The 15,490-nt window shown below is 43.0% G+C and overlaps 1 protein-coding gene across 2 annotated transcripts in view; it reads right to left on the reverse strand.

The window, feature by feature from the left end:
- The window catches only part of PTPRG (protein tyrosine phosphatase receptor type G), a 783,084-nt gene that overhangs the window by 766,629 nt on the left and 965 nt on the right, over positions 1–15,490 (reverse strand). The window lies entirely within an intron of this gene.

The following is a 15,490-nucleotide window of genomic DNA, read 5'->3' on the forward strand; positions in this document are numbered from 1 at the left end:
AAGTCTGTCACAGAAAATACATGGCAGTGTCAAGAATTTTCAACTGCTCACAGAATAAGTTTCCCATTTGCCCATCTCAAAATAAAGAAAGACTTGAAATGTGAATCTATGGAAAGGACATAAATGATTAAAATAATATAAGTTTTGGAATAAGTCATCAAACAAGCACTTCTCAGTGAGTTAAGCCTAACTCTACATAGTCCAAAGTTTTCATAGCATTGTTCCACAACTGATTATTTGACCCTACAACAGCTGTGTGAGATTGAAGGAACAGGTTACAACATAAAATGGGAAACATCATGATGCCATGGAAATGTGTTGGATTACTAGTCAGGAGATCTGGGTTCAAATCTGAGCTTTATATTTTACTACTTACATGACCATGGGCAAACTATATGACTTCCCTAGGCCTCAGTTTCCCCATATGTAAAATAGTTCTCAATCAATAAGCCTATAATTAAGAAAGTCCCAGAATTTGAAAAAAATCACACACACACACACACACACACACACACCCCTCCCTCATGGCTGTACATAACCCCAAAAAGTATCTAACACCTTATGATAAAATGTTACATTTTTTTGTTAAGTCAAAATAGTAGCTCTTAGAATCTGCAACATCTATGGGAAGATTTTAAAGGCAGTTTGCTAGGACTGCCTATGTCCAGACCATGTAGGCGGCATCTACTTAAATCAAGATGCATAAACATTTAACCAATGAACTCTTTTTTTTTTTTTTGGAGGGGGGAAGGCAAGACAGTTGGGGTTAAGTGACTTGCCCAACATCACACAGCTAGTAAGTGTTAAGTGTCTGAAGCCAAATTTGAACTCAGGTCCTCCTGACTCCACTGTGCCACCTAGCCACCCCAACCAATGAACTCTTAATGTTGGGATCAGAGGCTTCACCATTTTTGTGCTATGGACCCCAATGGGAGGCTGCTGAAGGGTATAGAGCCCTTTTCAGAATGTTCTTAAAAGCATAAAATAAAATGCATAGGATTACAAAGGAAATCATTTTGAAATATAGTTAACCTCCAGAGGACTTATGATGAAAAATGCTAACCACTCCCAGAAAAAGAATAGATGGAGTCTGCAGGCAGATCAAAGCGTACTATTTTTCACTTTCTATATTTCTGTGGGGTTTTTTTCCCTTTGGGTCTGTGTCTTCTTTCACAACATGATTAATATGGTAATATGTTTTGCATGATTGAACATGTATAACCTATATCAAATTGCTTACTGTCTCAGGGAGGGGGAAGGTGAGAGAGGGAGAAAGAAAATTTGGAACTCAAAAATTTTCTTAAATGAATGTTAAAATTGTCTTCAACATGTACCTAGGGGGGAAATAAATTATTTTTTAAAAAATAAATATAGTTAGGGGCAGCCAGGTGGCTCAGCGAGTACGAGCACCGGCTCCAGTGTCAGGATGACCTGGGGATTGAATCTGGGCTCAGATACTTAGCACCCACCCAGAAACACCTGGCCGTGTAACCTTGAGCAAGTTACTTAACCCCAATTGCTTAAAAAATAAATAAATATAGTTATGAAGTTTTTTTTTTTAAGTTCTCAGATCCCAGGTTAAGAACCACTGATTGAGATAGTCTAAACGATCTACTGAGAACTGAAGAAAATTAGTATAGCGGATAGTATGCAGGGCTGGATGAAGACCTGACTTTAATCCTGCCTATGACACTTGCTGGGTGACCCTGGGCAGAAAATTTAGCCTCTTTGAGCCTCAGTTTGCTTATCTGTAAAATGGAGGTTGTTTCAAAGATGAAAGGAGACAATTGATGTAGCTATTACTACTTTATCAACTCTCAACTTCCCTGTGCTCAGGCAGACCCAAGCCTATCCTTCAGCCAAAAAACTGCACTTCTCTCTCCCAAGCTCTACCCTGGCCTCCTCACCCCACTTCTAGACCACCCCCTTTCTATTTTAAAAAAGACAAATCAGGGACAGCCAGGTAGCACAGTGAGTAAGAGCACTGGCCCCAGTGTCGGGATGACCTGGGGATCAAATCTGGGCTCAGATACTCAGCACCACCCAGAAATAATTGGCCGTGTAACCTTGAGCAAGTTATTAACATGGATTGCTTTAAAAAAAAAAAAAAAGACAAATCAGTTGATAGTAAGCTTGTCTTTACAATCTAAACTAGGGGAAAACAAACTTTATTTTTAGAAAAAAGTTTACAGACATATCATCTAGTATAATTAACCATCTTGCTTCCTGTTCATGAGAGATGATCCGGGTGAGCAAAATAACACAATGCCTCAGGAAACCTGCTCTCGGGGAGGTGGAATTCATAAAAAGTGGGCTCAACAACACCAGAAAGACACACTATTCATCCAACAAACATTTATTAAGTTCCTAAGCACCATGAGCTGTGTCCATCACTAGGGAAGCTGTGAACATAAATAAGAATGATCCTGAAAGAATGTCAGTATTCCTCTCCAAGCCACCACCCACTCGAGATGACAGTACGGAAGAAGAGCTGTGGCCAAACCTCCTCTCACTGGCTGCCTTGGTCCTCATACCAATTTTTGCATCTGCCCTCTTGAGGTTGTAATGGGAATGCAAATTTGGAAGATCTTCCCTGCCCCTAAGCTAAAGTGCACCTGAAGCCTGGGGAGGGAGGCTTGTTTTTCAGTAGATACTTTTTGATTGGCCAGTGGGTCAATAAGGTTGTTACATTGTCTGAGCCAGGAGAAGGCTATATAAGCCCTGATGTGTAGCTTTGTTTTGGGACTCACTTTGAGAAGTGTTCTGTGATTTGATCTGAATTATGGGAAGCCGTTGTTGAGAGTCCCCCGGCTTTGAAAAACCCAGATGTGGAAACCCAGATGTTGACTGGGTATGGATGTAATGGTTGGACAGTTTGGAAATCTGTCTACTTGATCTGTTTGTCTTGATAATTCTGCCTGTATATTTTGAAGTTTGGGGTGCTGACCTTTTTCCCCTGAACAAGGTAAAAGATATATGTCTGACTGATTAAAAGTAAGCTTGTTAACCCATTTTGAGTTGCTTTCCTTTAACAAAGCAGATCCAAGAACCTGTATGGGCAGCAAACCCTGAGGACGCGCTTGGGGTGCTTGCTGCTACAGAGGTCTTGGCTTTATCCAGTTGTGCATGCCATGGGCACTGGGGTAGAGTAGAAGGAGTATTGGATTGGGTCACAGAGCACTCAAGTTCAAATGCCAGCTCTGTACTTAACATGTGTGACTTTGGGCACGTCATTTCCCACCTAGGCTTCAGTCTCCTCAACTATAAAATAAATAAACCCTGTGTGCAATGTTAAACTTTTCCCATGTGTTTGTTAGATTTGCTGAACTGGATTTTCTTTGCTTTTAATCTTAAATTATGACTCTGGGATGGGGAGAGGGGAGGGATATGGTGGGAAACAGAAATGATGCAAAAATAAAGTTAACAATAAAAATTAGAATAAAAATTATCCCCTCAACAATGAGGGGTTCAGGAATAGATGACCTCCAAATTACCTTATAGACTGAAACCTATGCTCCTATTTCTTCCTGCACCCACTGCTTGCTGGGGGTTCTCAAGAGGCAGGGCTAGATTCTTGTAATGTCAGCATCCAGGGCGGCTTTTGGATACGTGTGTATGCATATACATGAACTATAATTTGATTGTATTTATAGTAAAATAGGTTTTAATCTATTAACCAAGGTCCAAGTCAACAATATGAAGGAGATTAGGATTAAAATTATCATAGATCTCCTTGGATTCTATCTCCAGTTATTAATAGTTATTTTGCTGGTAACCTAATTTGCAAAAAGGTCATCTCTTTAATGTAACAAAATGAAATCCTACCCTAATTACTTCCCTGGTCCAACTATAGCTTTATTTCCATAGGTGGGTAAGCTCTGTGCCTATTAAAAATAAATTTGTGTATTAGATAAGAATATTGGGCTCTGAGTTAATGTTAATGAGATACATAAAGGTGTTCAAGGAAAAAACCTACATCTCTAGGGTGAATAGACTTCAAAGCCCTTTAACACAAATGATCTCATTTAAACATTAGAGAATTATTTCAGAGAAGGGGGTAGAATTATTGGTCCCCTTTTATGGGTCAAGAAAGTGAGGACCAAACTGAGGACTGATCCCTAAGGCCTCCAGCAAAAGCAGTCATAAAGTCAGATTAGAAACTAAGTCTCAGTATCACCCTCATTGGAGGCTATCTCATTCCACTTTTGATTGGTTCTAAATATTTTATTTTTCTATGTGTGTGTGTCTGTGTGTGTGTGTGTGTGTGTGTGTGTGTGTGTGTGCAGGGGAAAAAGGTCAAATATTTGAAGAGTGACATCATAACCCAAGCTGTCTTCTCAAATTAGATATTCTCAGCTCCTTCCATTCATGCATCCTCTTATGACATGGTCTGGGACACCTTCATCATCTCAGTCACCCTCTGCTGTGCTAACATCTTTCAAATGTGGTTCCCAGAACTGAAGAAAGTAACGTACGATGACCACAATAGGACTACTGCCTATCTCCTAGATATAATGTCCTTAAGGAAGCCTAAGATTGCATTCATTTTCTTGACCACCATTGTTGATTCCTATCAGACCTGAGCAAGTCCATTAAATCCTGACAGGTCTTTTCCAGACAAACCACTGTCAAGCCACACCTCCCCCACCCCATCTTGTACTTACAGACTTCATTATTTGAACCCAAGCAGAAGACTTCACCTTTATTCCGATTAAATTTCATCTTATTCATTATCTAAGACTTGGAATTGATTATTTCCATCTCAGACAATACTATGTCCCCACAGGCCAATCAGTTAAGCTCAATAGGTCTCAAGTATCTATAAAATGTGGATAACTAAAACTGCAGTATATATAACTTACTAGCTGTGTGATGTTGAGCAAATGGATTAATCTCTGTGCCTCAGGTTTTTTCATCTGTCAAATGGGGATAATAATAGCATCTACACACCACAGGCTTCTTGTAAGGAAGACAAAAAAATAACATATGTACTTAAAGCATTGGTTATATATACATCATTACCAATCCATTTTTAGAAGGGAAGGCTACCCTGAGTTAGTGAAATATCTTAGAAGATATTTTTAAAAAGATACAGTTATGTGGTTTTATTACTTTCATCACATGCACGTCAACTAAAAATTAGTTAATTGTACTATCCAATAAGACATCTTTGGAACTGTTTTGTTTAGAATGTTTCTATAGATACATCTAAAGTACGTTTCGGAGAATGTCTATTCAGGTCATTTATAATGTTCTCTCTACTATTACAAGCATCTTCTTCCCTCCTGACAGTACAGAGGTGAAGTGTATATCCACATTTAATAATAGCTAGCATTTGTGCAGCGTTCTAAGGTTGGCAAGGCATTTTACAAACGCTATCTCATTCTATCCTCAAAACCCTTCAGGGTAAGTACTATTATTATCCCCATTTTACACAAAAGGAAACTGAGGCAGCCAGGGGTTAAAGGAATCGCCCAAGGTCACCTGGTTAGCAAGAACTCAAGTCTTCCTGACTCTATACACTACACAATCCAGCTGCCTCTACTGGATGTCTTAATTAGGAGACAAAGACACAATTATTTCTGGTTTCTATAATCTGGCAAGTTCTTTGTATTCCACAAAAGAACGCTAATAACTGACATGTGCCTAGCGTTACTTTGCCAAGTGTTTTTACATATAATATCTCATTTAACCCTCCCAACCACATTCTGTGAGGTGGGTGCTGTCATCAGCCATTCCCATTGGACAAATTAGGAAAGCTGAGCGTAGCATCACAGATTTAGGGTGTGAGGGTGCTCAGAGGATGAGTCCAGCCCCCTCATTTTGAGGAGGAGGAAACCAAGGCCCAGAACTAGTAGGGGAGCAGAATCTTTGCGACTCCACATCCAGAGTCCTATCGCTTCCCTTCTACACGCCAGGAAATTACGGACCAGAGACTTGTAACCGATCCCCAAGGCCTCCAGCAAAGTCAATAATAGTAAACTTGGAATTAGAAGTTAGGTCTCACCTTGCCCCCTTTTCCACAGACGTGTTAAGAGTTTAAGGTATGATGTCAACCCAGATCTCCTCCAAAAAAGTCCAGTGTTCTTTCTCCTGTACAGAGAGGCTAATATATTTAGACCTGGGAGTGATGTCAGAGACCATCTAATCTAACCTGTTTATTTTATATAGGTCGATAGAGGTTAAGGGACTTGACCAAGGTCACACAACAAAAAACTGTTAGGTCTTGAATTTGAATCCAGGAGTCACCCAAGGCTAGCTTCGATGTTCTCTCCGATGTACCAAACTGCTTCTATGAGGATACATAATATTCATCCATAAATCCAAACACCATTCCTAGTTTAAAAGAAAAAAGGGAAAACCAAAAGTCTTGTTCTCTCTCCTCTGAGCACTGGAGCATACCTGTTCCCTTGAACCATGACTTCCTTGCAAAAATGCAAGGCACAAATGTGACGGTCTATTTTAGTCCCAAATAGTGATGCACAGTCCTTTACAGAGAGATGAATCCTTCGGACTTCAATTTTCCAAAATGATGAAAAGACAAGAGTTACACCTGTTATGTGTACACAGGACTGAAACCTAAGCAGGCCCCTGGAGATCATTAAATGCAAGCCTTCATCTGAAAGACAAGGAAACTGAGGCCTAGAAAAGGTGCAGTGACTCATACACTGCACAAGGTCACAACAGAGAGATCCGAACTCAAGTCCTCAGACTCCAAAGCTAACACACTGTACCACATCTTAACAATGTTAGTTTTCTCCATGTGAACTAATGACTGATTTAAGTGTTTGTATCCCACTGTTAAATTAAATACAAAACTATTTACATACAACTAAATCTGAGTAAGCTATAAACCCCCCAAAATCCAATTCCACCAGCATTTAAGTGACTACTACAATATGGCAGCAATTGTAGGAGATGCAAAGCTATGAAGAGAAAAATTAATCTGTCCCTGCCCTCAAGGAGCTCACATTCCACCAAGGGGATGCAAGAAACTATAGGTTACAATGATGAGTAAATACAAGATGGATACAAAATATGAAGGATGAGGGAGAGGCATAAGCTACCAGGATCATGGGAAAGGTCTCCTGTAGGGGAAGACACTTGAGCTGAGATTGAAAGAAGAATCTAAAAGCCAGACAAAAGCAGATGGAACCATGTGTCAAAACTGTCACATTACATGCCTGACAGAGAATTCTGAAATGTGTTTTGGGAGGGAGGGGGGAGAGTTGAGAATAATGCAGGATGAACAGTATTATTTATGAAATAGGAGCAGCTGGCCTCACCATTGCATTCTACCATTCGCAAATCAATGTATATACACAATCTCATTTGATCCTATAACAAGGCAGGGAGGCAGGTACTTCATGCAGGATTCTCTCCATTTTACAGAAGGCATAAAGGAGGCCTGGGAATGCCAAGGCCAGGAATGAACATTGCAAGCCTCTAATTCTGTGTTCTTTGCAAAGTGCCAGGAATGCTTTGGCAACCTTGGGCTGGCCAGCCTTATTCTTCTGAAAAACCAAATCCTAAGGGCTAGACCCCATCTGGGGGCTAACACAGCTCTGTACAAAGGACACGTCCTAAGGGGGGAATGGGGTGAGTTACTGGGTAAGACAAAGAAGAATAGCATTTATAAAACACTTTTAAAACACACACGCACAAAACAAAAATAAATTCATAAAAGGACCCAAATGAGACAATTTTGTTACTCCCTTGTTACAATGAAAAGACACTATAAATGTTCACTAAGCAGCTAGGTGGCACAATGGATGGAACACTAGACATGGAGTTGGGAAGACCTGAGTTCAAATCCAGCCTGAGACCCTGGGCAAGTCACTTAACCTCGTTTGCCTCAGTTTCCTCATCTGTAAAATGAGCTGGAAATGGAAATGGCAAATCACTCCAGTATCTTTACTAAGAAAATCCCAAATCAGAAAAAGTCAGATATGACTGAATAGTAACAATACTATGAAAAAATGATATGACCTGAGTTCAAATCCAGCCTAGACACACAAAGGTCACTGTGTGACCTTGGGCAAGACACTTAACCCTGTTTGCCTCAGTTTCCTCATCTGTAAAATGAGCTGGAGAAGGAAACTTCACTAATATCTCTGCCAAGAAGACCCCAAATGGGGTCACAAAGAGCAGGACACTGAAACAACCAACAATAAAAACAAAAGCTCACAACTTCATATATAATCTCATTTTGTACGTTCAAATATTCACCTTTGTCAATGATAAAGTTCCTAACAAAAAAATGTTAACTGGGGGTGGCTAGGTGGCGCAGTGAATAGAGCACCGGCCCTGGAGTCAGGAGGACCTGAGTTCAAATCCTGCCTCAGACATTTAACACAAAAAACTAGCCATGTGACCTTGGGCAAGTCACAACCCCAATTGCCCTGTCTTCCCCCCTCCAAAAAGCAAAAAAAAATTATGTAAACTGAAGCAACATTATTCCAAGTCTTGCTGATGGCAAGCCAGAGCCTTCATGGTAAAACACTCAGGCTCCTTAATGAAAGCTCCCTATTCCATGTAACAATCAGCAAAATTGGAGTTTTAAGATGCTCTGCCATAGTAGGACCACAGATCTGAATGTAGTAGGAATCTTATAAATCACGTGGTCCAACCTCCCCTTCACTTTACAAATTAAATCGATAGACATTTCTCAAGCACCCATCATCCTTGTGCTAAGGAAACTGAGCTCCAGATAAGCTAATAAGAAGCAAAGACTGGAAACCACACCCCAGTCCCCCCAACTCCAGACTTAGTGGCCCTTCAATGACACTGTGCTAGTAGGTCCTTAAGTATAATGCTACACTATGAATTATTCTTCCACCATGACTTAAAATGAAAGACACAAGACTTCTGGGGCACCCTGAATATTCAATGCCATACGCTCTGGTTTAGTTGAAAGACAAGGGGTAGGCGTGACTCCTTACTCATCTACTTATTACCGGTCTAACCTAAGGTAAGTTACCTCCCCCTCTCCAGGCATCACCTTCCTCTTTAGTAAAATAAGGGGTTTGGAATAGGTAATAATCATAGCTCATAATTACATAGCGCCCTAGGGTTGGCAGAGTGCTATTCAAACACTATCTCATTTGATCTTAACAACAGTCCTGTAAGACAAGGGCTTTTATATTTGCTCCATTTTACAGACAAGAAGACTGAGGCTCAGAGACTCTAAGAGGTTTTGTCCTGGGCCACATAGCTACTAAGTGTCTGCAGGAGAATTTGAATGCAGTTCTGTCAGCCTACGAGTTGAGCTGTCCTTCCCAGCTGGGTAAGATTGTCTTAGAGATAGACAGACAGACAGACAGATTCCTCGAACTGAATAGGATCCATGTTCTCCGTTGCCCTGGTCGCTTCCGTCAGCACCAGCTTCTCATAGCTCATAGCCTTTCAAAAATCTGCACCAAAGACTTTATGGGTCGCTGAAAGATTTTTCAAAGCTTCCGTACTAAGACCATTACTGTGAATCAACTCCCGTAAACCTGTTAAAAGACATCAAAGCTCTCATTCTCTTCAGCTTCTTCCCTTCAGGTCCCTAACTACAGCAGCAACACATCAGCAAGTTTTAAGAAACTGGGTTTGGGGAAGAGAAAACTGAAACCCCCTTTACATTCTCTACCTGCAAGAACAAATTTATTCCCCACCCACCCAAGACCCTCATACATTCCCTCCCATCTCCCGGGGTTCCCCCCAATCCCCCAGCCAAAGGAATGCTTTAAAAATAAAGGAATAATTAAAGATAAAGAATTGCCAGCTTCATAAAACTCACAGCTCTAAATAGGCTTGGAGAGCCCTCTCCTGTACATTCCATATTTCTCTGTCAAACATAAGGCGTGTAAAAATATACACACTTTGCTGAAGGAGAAAAGTAGATGGACAGTGGACTCATTACCAGTGTGGGCCCAGTTTTAGAGAGGACAAAAGAGAAAGGAAGCTGGCCATTTTAAATGATCTCCAGCAGGAAACTTTAAAAAATCCTTTTGTGACATACATAAATAATGCAAGAAAATTCAGATTTTCACATGTGACATTTCTTAAAGTGGAACACACCTCCTCTGAGGCTCCTCAAAAAATTTTTTTTTTACATTTTACCAATAATTCTTAAAAGATTTGGACCTTTAACCTGTGAGGGGGGAGGGGAGGAACATTAAAACATCTTTTTGATACCAGTTAACCTATTTTGAAGTAATTTAAATGAGTCCCTAAAAACATTAGAATAAAATTTTTCAGTTCATTTTTTTTAAAAACACAGAATGGAGAGAGGATTAGTATGGGAATCAGGAAGATCTGGTTCAAATCCTGCCTCTGACGAAACAGCTGTTTCATCCAAGGCAAATCACTAAATTCCTTAGCGCCTACAAACAACTCTCTAAGAGTCTTAAAGGTACAGAAGTGCTCTGTGATCTGCATTGTAGGTAGGAGTTTCCACACTGGGAGTGACCTATAAAGAGCCAGAGATCTTCTCATCTACTCCCTTCATTGGACAGATGAGGAAACCACAGCCAAGAGTAAAGAAGTGACTTGTACTAGGTCACATGGGCAGTAAGTGGTTTGTTCTCTGGGATGCTGATCTCAGCTGGGGCTCTCACCACCTGCTACTGCTCAGACAAATCCCGATGTAGATGGATATAATTCCCAATACCAATAATGTCACAGATACAAAACCTCTCCGCCTAAAAAACAACAAACAAAACACTGTCCCAAAAATACAGGACAGGCCTTAGAACTGAAAGAAACCTTGCACACCATTTAGCCCAGGGCTCACAGATACACTCGATGATTAAAGTAAAACTGGAGCTTTTTAAAAACTTATGAATTTTATGGTCTTTTTTCTAACCATGCCTCCAAAACAACGCACTCAAGGTGAATTTTCAAAATACACACAATTCTAACATTCCACTTTCCCACCTCAGGAAATCACTTTCCTAAGACTGAAGAAAGAGTGTTGCCTGATTTTTTTTTAATTAAGTCATTCTGTTGACCATAACTATCCAGATATGGAGCATACAGAAGGACAAAGGATTAGACATATGCTTGGGTCATAGCAACAAAAGGCCCTTCGCCTTTATCTTGGCTACACCAATGTACCCCCAGGCCCATCAGTGACCACAGGAATTTAGTTCCTGACCACATAAAGCCATCACTTAACCTTAACTGGGCATTTCTCAGCAAGGAGGAGACAGCTCTCCTAACATGCCAAATGCTTTTAACCAAAGCTTCAACCTGACTGGCAGGGGTGTTTACTGTGTTCCTAAGACTGACTGGAGTTACTCTCTCCACCACACTCCCAGCAACTTATACAAACCTACTTTTCCTCAAACTCAACCTGAATTTTTGGGGATGCCAAATTCATTGTTGTACCCTACATTATTTCATCAGAAAAGGAAAAAAAAAAACTAAATTGCTGCTACAAGAAAAAAATATTTATCCATAATGAAGAATTGCCATTTTGGGATTTGGTTTGTTTTTTTTAAATCTCCCCAAAAAGGTCCCGGGACCTCCCTACCTTCAGTGGCTCTGTGATGTCCCCCCCCCCCAAAGGACCGATTTGTCTTCATGTTCTATCTCCCCCAGCCCATAAGTGTGATCATTGCTTGGGAGAAAATGTAAAGAAATAAAGGAGACAAGGAAATTGGACGTGGTAGTTTGTGTCCACAGGGTCTCTTAGAAAGCAGCAACATTTGATGAAGTTAACTTATATAGGTGAGGAAGGCTGAGGAGAAGCAAGAAGCTTTCTTACCCCACTTCCATGAACAGATATGCTGACTTTATGAACATTATTTTTATAAAATGACATCTGGAATTAAAACATGCACACACACACACACACACACACACACACACACACACACACACTTGCTCTCTCGCTCGCTCTCGCTCTCTCTCTCTCCCTCCCACACACACACACACACACACACACACACACACACACACCCCTAGTGGCACATGCAAAGTGTATTGGTTAGATTTGTATCATAGGTACATTCCTCTGGCTTTTAATCCAGAATCTTTACGATTCTGACAAATCAAAGAAAGTCCAGCAAAAAAAAAAAGCTTTTTTGTAGGAAATGTTCCCACAAATGTTCCCTGCCTTGTAGATATAATTATTGCAAAATATGTATGTGTGTGTATGTATATATCTCAGAACCAGAAAAAGGAACTTCACTCAGAGGCCTGAAATAGAGAAGAAATCAATACAAAGGAGATAAATGTTACTTTCTGAAGAGCTGTAGAATTTTAAATAGATGGGATTTTAACCCACTTGATAGCTGATTTTATATCCCTTTGAAGTCACTTAAATTGTCTGAGGAATATGTCTGATTCAGGGTCTGGTTATGTCACTGCATCTTTGAAAATGTTACTTTGAGACTCATGATGGAAAATGCCATCTATCCACATGCAGAGAAAGAACTATGGAGTCTGAATGCAGATCGAAGCAGACTATTTTCATCTTTTTGGTTCCTGTTTTGCTCTCTCATGGTTTTTCCCTTTTGTTCTGATTCTTCTTTCACCACATGACTAATGTGGAAATATGTTTAACATGATTGTACATGTATCACCTATATCAGATTGCTTGCTGTCTTGGGGAGGGGGGGAGGAAGGGAAGGAGAAAAATCTGGATCTCAAAATCTTACAAAAAATGAATGCTGAAAACTATCTTTACATGTAACTGGGAAAAAATACTAGTAAGTGGGGACAGGGGATGAAATGTTAATTTGAGAGCTGATTTTTACAAAAGAAAGCTCATATTACTGCTTTAAAAAGATGAAATCCAGGCCTTGACTTTAGAAAGTTCAGTAACGGAATGCAAAGTAAAGATGTCTATGAGCCTCCCAAAATGTGAGTTCCCCCATACTGCTGATACATGCATAAAGAAAGAGTCAATTAAATTTCACCGGAGAGTTAGAAGGGGTTGCTATAGGGGAAAAGGGGGTAGGAAAGAAGCTAGCTTTTTAACTCTTTCCTAGGGATGGCCACTACCAGGACAAAGGAATACACGCTATCAAGAGACTATTTCCAAGCATGGTTCAAAACTACAGGCCCTGGTCTTTCTGTCTGTCTGTATTCTATCATTTCTGGAAGCTAAAGAACAAAAGTAAAAAATAAAAACCTCAGAAAGTATATTCTATGCTCAGTCTGCCCATCAGCAACGGGGACCCAGGGGTGCTCAGGACTCATTCATCGTCAGAAGGCAAAATTCCAGAGTAGCTTCAGGGGTGAGATTTGGGGGTGTTCTCTTTTTCTCTCTCTTTTTAAAAGACTCCAGTCCTCAAGGATGAAAAAAGCTCAGCAGAGCCCCCACTGGCCCATTGGCATTATTACACCTTTAGAAAATGAACTACCAGAATTCTCTAAGATTCTGACATTTTTAACTTTCCCAGGCTTCCAGCTCACAAGCTTCCCTCTAGGGCTTTCCTTTTCAAATCAGCTTCTCTCCCCACCCCCACCCCCACCCCCCAGTGCCCCGGCACTCTAATTCCATCCTGCCCAGGGAGAGAGGCCAGGAGTGCCTGACGGTCACCTGGCCAGCAATAGAAGCCAGCGCTGGAGAAGAGAAATCCGGGTGAAGGGGGGAAAGTCAGCCTCACCAAACTGGTATCAACAGTGCTCCCTTTCTGGATTCTGACTTCTCTGACACACAGAAAATTGAAGACAGAGCAGGCTTGTTTCCTGTCTAATGCATCCCAGAGGTACAGAGAGAGCCAGATGTTTTGTTTCCATTTTCCTACATTTGGCAATATTTCTCAGCCTTTCTCTTAGCCCTCCCTGTGTTTTACAATGCCCCACAGCCCCTGGGAAACGCGACCCACCTCCCCCCAAACAAGAAGCAGGGAAAATACGAGTACGATTCACCCCATAAGAGAATGGGATGGACAAGGAGGGGGGAGGAAACATGGTTAGAGGTACCTGAAAACAAGAGAATAGGGAGCTTTCAAGGAGGAAATTCACCACCAGCTCAGAGTGTGTGTGTCTGTGTGTATCTGTGCATAACTGTGTGTGTGTGTGTGTGTGTGTGTGTGTGTGTGTTGGGGAGGAGGGCCTATGGTTAGGGGAACTGGACCATCATCTATTTGCCCAGACCTAGCGCTGAGCTCCGGAATCCGCTACAGGCTACAGTTGGAGGTGGGCTGGGCATTAATGAGAGGGTACAAAGCAAATCCCCTCGCCATTCAGAAAATGCGGGGTGCAGAAGAGGCTTTAAGCGGCTTTCTTTACCCAGAACTAAAAGCCCCCCCCCCCTTGTCCCTCTTACACAATGCCTCCCTCCCCAGCAGTGCCCACCGGAGGGGGGGGAATGATGGGGACGACTGGGAGAGGAGAGGGGAAGGGTCAGCTCAAGGCGGGGGCCAGGCGACTAGGGAGCAGACGGGGCGGCCAGCTCCGGAGCCTGGGGCAGACGCCGGCCCGGGGTTCGCTCTCTTTCTCTCCCTTTCCCTGGGTTCGCTCGGGATTCTGCTTAGAGGAGCACTGCGCCAAAAGCCGGCGCCTCGGCCTCGGGAGGGGGATCGGAGCCCGGCTGAGGGAGACCGGGCACCGACGGGGAGAGCCCGGGGAGGGGTGGAAGCACTAGGCTTCCGATAACCCCTCACTATGACACAGACCCCCTCTTTCCTCTCTCTCTTCACATGACACAGACACAGACACACACCCCTCCGCCCTCCACCCCAAGCTAGCCTAAGGAGCCAATGGGTGGCTTGCAAATCTTGGAGAATGGGGGGACGAGAAGGGGGGGCGGTGCAGACAGACTTAAGCCCCTTCACCCCGAAGAGCTAGCAGCCGGAGGCAAACTGCCCTCTGGGGCCCCGGGGAGAATGGACAAAGCAGAGACCCCAGTTCTCTCTCCACACGTCCACCCTCTCCGAGGGGCGCGGCTGGGGCCCTCTTGGTAGGGAAGGGGTAAACCCGAGAAGTGCCCCCCCCCCGGGCGGGGGATGGTACAGATGGCTCCAGAGGAGGTGGGAGGAGGAAGGGGAAGCGAGAAGAGTCGAGCCTGAGAAGCCCCAGTTGGGGGGCAACAGAGGCGGCAGGCCAGCCTCTCTGGGTTTTGGACAGCCGCCACTGGGAGCGTTTCAAGTTCACGGCTGCGCTGCCCGGCGGCGGCTGAAAGGGCAGTGACTCCCGAGGCTCAGTTAGGTGGCAATAACGGCGACCCCAGCCACACACTGCCCCCGCCCCCCGCCTCGGGTGTGTACAGCCAGGACCTCCCCCCCTTTTCTCCCCACCCCCAAGCCCGAATTAAGAAGATGAACCTCCGCCCCACCCCACCCCCCACCTCAGCAGTCTCACCGCCAGCTGCCCAAGGGAGGCGCGCGGTTAAAAGGGAAAAGGAGAACTTGGGGGACAAGTGGCCGCAGGCTAGTACTGGGGGGCGGGGGCATGGAGCGCAGCTGCCCCCGCCCGGGCTACCACAGCGACCTTCGCAGCCTTCTTAAGCCCAGATAGTACAGTGGTTCCCGATTCGACCCCCCCCCCC

This window comes from Petaurus breviceps, unplaced genomic scaffold (assembly GCF_028583685.1).
Source record: "Petaurus breviceps papuanus isolate PSGF00001 unplaced genomic scaffold, PetGlider_PUasm1.0 174, whole genome shotgun sequence".
NCBI lineage: Eukaryota > Metazoa > Chordata > Mammalia > Diprotodontia > Petauridae > Petaurus > Petaurus breviceps.